Source organism: Nicotiana tabacum, chromosome 22 (assembly GCF_000715075.1).
Source record: "Nicotiana tabacum cultivar K326 chromosome 22, ASM71507v2, whole genome shotgun sequence".
NCBI lineage: Eukaryota > Viridiplantae > Streptophyta > Magnoliopsida > Solanales > Solanaceae > Nicotiana > Nicotiana tabacum.
Genome location: NC_134101.1, coordinates 226,607,121 through 226,614,419, shown reverse-complemented (window position 1 = coordinate 226,614,419; position 7,299 = coordinate 226,607,121). Strand labels below are relative to the sequence as shown.

Sequence of the window (7,299 nt, the reverse complement as noted above, 5' to 3'; positions counted from 1 at the left end):
CTTTCCTAACCACATCTTCTAGTAACCTATTTTCCTTTTTACTTCTCCATTATGCTATCGTGCCCTAGGGGCAAAAAGATTGAGACCCCGACCATGCTTACTACAAAATTCAACAAACTTGGCATTTCAAATTTAATGCCATGGTCAAATCTAATATTGGCAAGTTGACCACCCAGTTTCTTTTAAATCGTCCTCACAAATAATAAAAATTAAAAATACATCAAAAGCTTTATCGTTTGAAGAGAGAAATAAAGTTCAAGTATATTTAGAATAGTCATCAACCATAATAATATATCTTTTTCCACATGTGCTCTTGGCCCTCATAGGATCACAAAGACCAATATGGAACAGTTCTAGAGGTCTTGAGGTGCTTATAACTTTCTTAGACTTAACGGAACATCTAATATATTTACCTCTAAAACATAAGCATTGCGAAGGAGCCGATATTCGATAGGTATAAGCTTCAATTGAGGTAACTAAGTAAAAATTATTGTCACATTTAAGGAGCCGTCCATATATTTTGCCAAGTTTATATTAATTATTAGTATTGTTTAAAGTCTGGGGTATTAGGAAAGTATGTTTTTAGAAAGTTTGTGTATGGTGCACTAAAATTAATATAACGACACCATTAATTTATGTCCTCACTGACCTCACCTCACAATATTCCAAAATGTAAAAACAACAGATATCTCATATGACAACTTGTGTGAAAACTATTATGATACATTCCTATATGATATAAGACACAAATATTAGAAATAGATAAGCCCACGAGAAGAATCTTGTATAATGGTAGGGTTGATAGAGTAATACAAAAGCAAGATTTCTTATTTTAAAAGGTTTGGTGTCTCATGACGTCACTCTTGACAAGGTTGATAAGGAGTAGCAATCAAGTACAGGTTGCTCTTTCTAGAACAAGTTGCTCCAGCAGATTCAGTCAAGTCGAGATCACTTGGATTGGTTTCAGTTGGGAGTTTCCAATCAAAGTGATATAACAATTGAGCCAGAGGAAAATAAACGTTAGCTAAACCAAATGATATCCCAGGGCAATTCCTTCTTCCACTCCCAAAGGGAAGATATTCAAAATTACTCCCAGTAAAATCCATAGAATTGTGCTCAAATCTCTCGGGTTTAAAGATTTCTGCGTCATCCCAATATTTTGGATCTCTTCCAATAGCCCATACATTAATCATGACTTTTGTTTTCAAAGGAATAGTGTAGCCGTTTATGTTAGTTTCTTCCCTACATTCTCTTGGGAGCAAAAGGGGAAGTGGAGGATGAAGTCTCAAAGTTTCTTTAATGACCAACTTTAGGTATTTCAACTCTTCGACATTATTTTCATCGAAAGTTTCTTTCCCTCGGAAGGTCTTTCTTACCTCTGCTTGAGCTTTGGCAAGTATACTTTGATTCTTCATCATTTCCACCATGGCCCAATCAACTGTTGCTGATGATGTATCTGTTCCCGCCGAAAATATATCCTTCATTTATGACAAGTAACAATATTATTAAATTATCTCTTGCATATTGTTTATTTTAGTAATTTTTTTACCAATATCTACTGAAATATTCAAATAACTTATACTAGACTTGTTCAACCATCTTTGTTTTACATTGAAAGGACACTTTATATTTTCAACGCCAATTGTTTTCTTGTTATTATTATTATTATTATTATTATTAAAAAAAATTTGTATCATGATATTATATATGCTATTATTTGATTATCCTACTAAGTTGTGGTGGTTGACAACCTTTTCATTATACTTTCAAATGTATAAATTTCATCATGAAATTATATACTCCTATTTGAGAACTAACTTAACCGACTCTCGAAGTACCAAAAATAATTGTAGAAAATAATTATGCAATTTGAGAACATAAGTGTATACTTAAATAGTATATGATAGTGTTTCACTAGGGGTGGAGTCAGAGGCGGAGCTAGAATTTAAAGTTACTGGGTTCAGATTTTAACCTTTTTACTGGGTTCTAAAGTAAGAATTTGTACATATTCAATGAATTTTTTAAGACAAATATATGGTTTGGACTGAAGGTATTGGGTTCAGTTGAATCCGATGTCGAAACTCTAGGTCCGCCCTGGGTGAAGTGTAAGAATAAGGGTAGTATATAGTACTTACAAAAATAATGGCTTTGATATTGTCGTTGGTGATAGGAAATTGAAGGCCTCCCTCTTTCATAAGTCGTAGCAGTACGTCAATTAAACCTTCATCTGCTAATTCATCGGTCGCAATTTTTTTGCGCTCATTGATGATATTTTCAAGAATAGCATCTAACTTATGGTGGACATCCATAACTTTAGTCTTCATTCCACTTAGCACATGAAGAAACTTCAGTGAAGGGAATATATCAGCCACATCAAACCCTTCCATTAAGGCTGTATTTCTTTTGACTAGTAGTATAAGTTCGTCTTGCTCCTTAAATACTTTCCCAAATGCTGATCTACATGTCATAGAGCTTGCGAATTGATAAATTCTTTTTGTTACATTAACTTGCTTACCAGTAGATGACCGAAAAAATTCAATCATACGATGAACTTCATCTCGTCTAATTGAGCTGAATGACCTGACATTTTTAGCACTAAGCAATTCAATCATACAAATTTTACGCATTTGTCTCCAATAATCTCCATATGGGCTAAATGCGATATCAGAACAATTATAGATAACAATTTCGGCTGCCAAAAGTTTAGGCCTAGATGCAAAAGCGAGGTCATGAGTTTTGAGTACTTCTTTTGCCATCTCAGGAGAAGTAACTACAACTACAGACATTTCCCCTAGTTGAAGGTGCATTAGGGGTCCAAATTTTTTGGCTAAATTTCTTAGGACATGGTGTGGAAGTCCACCTAGAATATGAAACATGCTTCCAATTAAAGGTAATTTCCATGGGCCTGGAGGCAATCTTTTGGTTTGGCTATTGGAGTTTTTCCATTTCCTTAATAAAAAGAGGAAAGACACAAAAAAGACAAAGGAAATGAAGTTGAAGAACTGCATTTTGGGAGGGTTATTGGTTTGGTAGATTCTTCAAAGTGTTGTTGCATATTTATGCTCATTTAGTATGACAAATGCATTTTTTTCAACAACTATTTTTTATTCAGTGGTCAACCGTGGCTGCTAGAACTTTTTATTTATTTTAATAAAGAAGAAAACAAACTAAACAATTGAATAGCTGTCCCCATGGTCCAACTTATAAGGGGTTATGTACCAATAATTTAGTCTTCAAAACATATTTGAAAAGATCGATTTTATAATTTACTATAAATGATTTTTAGATATTTTTTTTCCACAAGAACTCACCACTTTTAAATTTTCAATTGCAATTGCTTCTCACGTAAAGGAATAAAAAACTCTAGTCTTCCTATTAAACCTAGAAGAAGCCCACAAAAAACTGAACAACAAGAAGGGTTTTGATTGTTAGTTGCAAAAAATATTCTAACCATGCTCGCCGTTTCCCTATTGGGGCCTTCGACCTTTCATTGTTTCAGATAGTGAGGTGGGGGAGGGGAGTCCTATTTTTTTTAATTAATCAAATTTACAAGAGAGAATAAGGAAGAAAAATTTGGTTGTTGATTATTGATGGCCAGAAAGTTTTCTAGGAGCTCACCGTTTTTCGATCTGCTTCTTTAGCCAAAAATGGTTCGCTGCTTCATTTGTGAGTTGGGGAAGGAAGAAGGTGGGATGTGTGAAAAGGAAAAAAGAATTTTAAATAATACAAAAAGTGAGTTGGGGAAAGAAGTAGATTGGACAAAAAGAAGAAGAAAAAAAACGATTTTAGTGGGAAATACATATGCTAGGCCCGTGTATTTCACCCCCAAACACAAATGTGGTAGTGGCATTTCAGGGTGATACTAATTTTATTTAAAAATAGTTCAGGGGAGAAATATGACTCTACAAAGAAAAAATGTGTAGTTAAAAATTCAGCTATAGGTCAGGAGGATACTAATGTTTTTCCAAGGAAGAATTATTGTAAACTTAAGAAACTGATAAGGAAATTCTGATTATCCTATATGGAAGGAAGTATCCTAATCATGGTTAGAATCTTGCCTTGGTTTAGTTAAATCTTAATCTTTAATTCTTAATTATGTATGTGGCTCCAATCGTAATAAGAACTTGGAAAAATGGGGAAAATAAAAAATGGAATGGAGCTCCATCCAGTCGGCATAAGACTCAACTTTCTTATTAATTACTTTCTCAACTTCTTCATTCTAGAACTTCTAAAATAATTTCCCTCTTTGCCTTATCTAGAACTTCTAGTTTTTTCTTCTTTGCCTTATTTAGAACATCTTGACCACTCTAGAGTCTTTCAAAAAACTCACAAATAATTTCTTTTTGTGCTGAAACGGAGGATTGCATTGATAAAATTAAGTACGAGATTACAAGGATGATTAAAAATTAAGTTACTAGTACTCACAAATAAAGTTAGTGACGGTAATTTAACAAATAGTGATCCATTAAACGGCAGTTTTTTTATTGAGTTTTAATCTATCTCCAACAAAAAGGAAAAGTGGAATTCAAGAAGGTTATCTTTATTACTATACTCCAATTTATGTGGCAATATCACTTTCTGGGAAGTCAAAAAAGTTCTTCTTTAACTAATTCTTTTCACAAATATTTTAGATTATTAATTATTATAATTTACAATATTTTTTTATATAATTTTCAAATATACAAATTTTATTTTTAAAAAACTTCAAAAATACTTTTCTTAAGTGAAAGAAGTTTTTATTGATAGATACTTACAAGCGATTGTCTTACAAAGCTCATAATCTATCTCCTAGCCAACTCTATAACAAAATTGCTCGACCTTCCATCTAGAGCATCCCTACTGTCACAGGGGCGTTTTCTGTTCGCCGAAAATGCTGCCCGATGTGCGGCAGTCAAGTCCCCACTTGACCTCAGCCTTACCCAATTTTCGTTCGCTTTCGAGGTTTAACACTTAGAATAAATTTAAGGCAACAGGAATAAACAAAGGCAACACAGATTTACGGGAACTCTTTCCCATACTTTTATAATAAATCAATTACAAAGGAAAAACTCGAGTTAGGCAAGGTGCTGCCAACCTTGGCAGGCACCAACTCACAAAAAATGGCCTACACTTGCACGAATCCGCCCTATAAAAGCCCCTGCCTAAGGCTACTCGTGCTGCCACTCGTTTGGCAAGGCAATGACACATATTTTGCCATGCTCAAGCCATAAAATAGACAACCCTATGCCTATCTTTCAGACATTTCCCTCCCTAGGTACTTAGCCCATTTTTAAGGCTGCTAACACACATATATATAGTGTAGTCAGCCCAAAAGTGTTGTCCTATTTCAGTTGACATCCCCCAACTGATAGGAAATGATCCCCATGATCAAAACGTGCAGGACATGTCTCTCACATGCCCCAAAAACGTGCAAAGACTCAGCCAATTAATCAGCAACTCCTGGACATGGGTTGTAACCGCCCAACTGCATCATGTGCACCCCATATGCACATTTCCTTGGCCAGCTGCTGCCCAATTTCGTGTCTAGTCTTGGACCGGCCCAATGCCATTATATCCAGCTGCATTGCGCCAAGCTCCAACGCCATTATATCCAGCTGCGTTGTGCCATAAATTTCCTTGACATTGCCACGAACTTGTTTGCCGCACGCCGCCTGCTGCCACAGTTGATTGTTCTTGTCAAGTCGCCCCTACTTGATCAAGTCTGCCCGTTGTCAATGCTGATTTTAGTATCAAGTCACCAAGCCTTGATGCCCTTCCCTTTGCCAAGTCGTTTGCCCACAAATAACTTAGGTGCCAGCCCGCTCACCTAAGTCATGGCAACATCACATTGCCAATGCCAATGCCTTGGCACTAAGCTGCCTCACTTTAGCGCCGAGGTCTTTCCCGTTTAGCCTTGTCAAGCTCCCATTCAGCCCGCCTAGTTCCGTCAAGGTCTTGGCCTTGCTTGTACGCAACCCACTCTTGCTTTGGTGTAGTCCGTCACACCTTAGCCCTCAAATACAAGTGTTGTCCGTCTCACTTGTCTTAGCAACAGTTTGTTGCCATCGACAATACCCCCGCATTGTCTTGCATGTTGATTTTCCCCGGCACATAGGCCAATGGCAAGGCCATCATGCCAAAATCCTCGCCACTGTCGTGCCGCTTGCCGATCAGCTTTGTCAGGGGTCTAACAAACCACCCCAACCAGTTAAATTCGACGCCCTCGTCGAATAGATCCCAACACATGCTGCCATTTGCAAAGACATCACAAGTTCAGCACCCTTTTGAGAATTACGTTGTCCTTGCCCTCAAGTGCAACGTTTTTGTTTTCTCATTGCATTTCTTGTCCGTCGTTCCCACAGCAAATTCAGCACGCCAACTGACTGATTTGAAAGAACCCACACTGATTTTTGGCACCCACAAACTCGAAAATTTCTGCATCACTGCCTTCCTTGCCTTTTCTGAATTTCTAAGCCAAGACAGTCCCTTCCACGAACAAGAACACTGACCCACTGCCTTGCAGTCTTGTCCATGGCCATGTCGACCTCATCACGAACCAAACCAAACCAAACCTGGCTTGCTCTGATACCAATTGTCACAGGGGCATTTTCTGTCCGCCGAAAATGTTGCCCGATGTGCGGCAGTCAAGTCCCCACTTGACCTCAGCCTTACCCAATTTTCGTTTGCTTTCGAGGTTTAACACTTAGAATAAATTTAAGGTAACAGGAATAAACAAAGGCAACACAGATTTACGGGAACTCTTTCCCAACCTTTTATAATAAATCAATTACAAAGGAAAAACTCGAGTTAGGCAAGGTGCTGCCAACCTTGGCAGGCACCAACTCACAAAAAATGGCCTACACTTGCACGAATCCGCCCTATAAAAGCCCCTGCCTAAGGCTACTCGTGCTGCCACTCGTTTGGCAAGGCAATGACACATATTTTGCCATGCTCAAGCCATAAAATAGACAACCCTATGCCTATCTTTCAGACATTTCCCTCCCTAGGTACTTAGCCCGTTTTTAAGGCTGCTAACACACATATATATAGTGTAGTCAGCCCAAAAGTGTTGTCCTATTTCAGTTGACATCCCCCAACTGATAGGAAATGATCCCCATGATCAAAACGTGTAGGACATGTCTCTCACATGCCCCAAAAACGTGCAAAGACTCAGCCAATTAATCAACAACTCCTGGACATGGGTTGTAACCGCCCAACTGCATCATGTGCACCCCATGTGCACATTTCCTTGGCCAGCTGCTGCCCAATTTCGTGTCTAGTCTTGGACCGGCCCAATGCCATTATATCCAGCTGCATTGC

The 7,299-nt window shown here is 37.8% G+C and overlaps 1 pseudogene; it reads right to left on the bottom strand.

Moving 5' to 3' along the window:
• Positions 1 to 611: 611 nt before the first annotated feature.
• On the bottom strand, positions 612 to 3,055 carry LOC107786616 (premnaspirodiene oxygenase-like; annotated as a pseudogene).
• Positions 3,056 to 7,299: the final 4,244 nt, after the last annotated feature.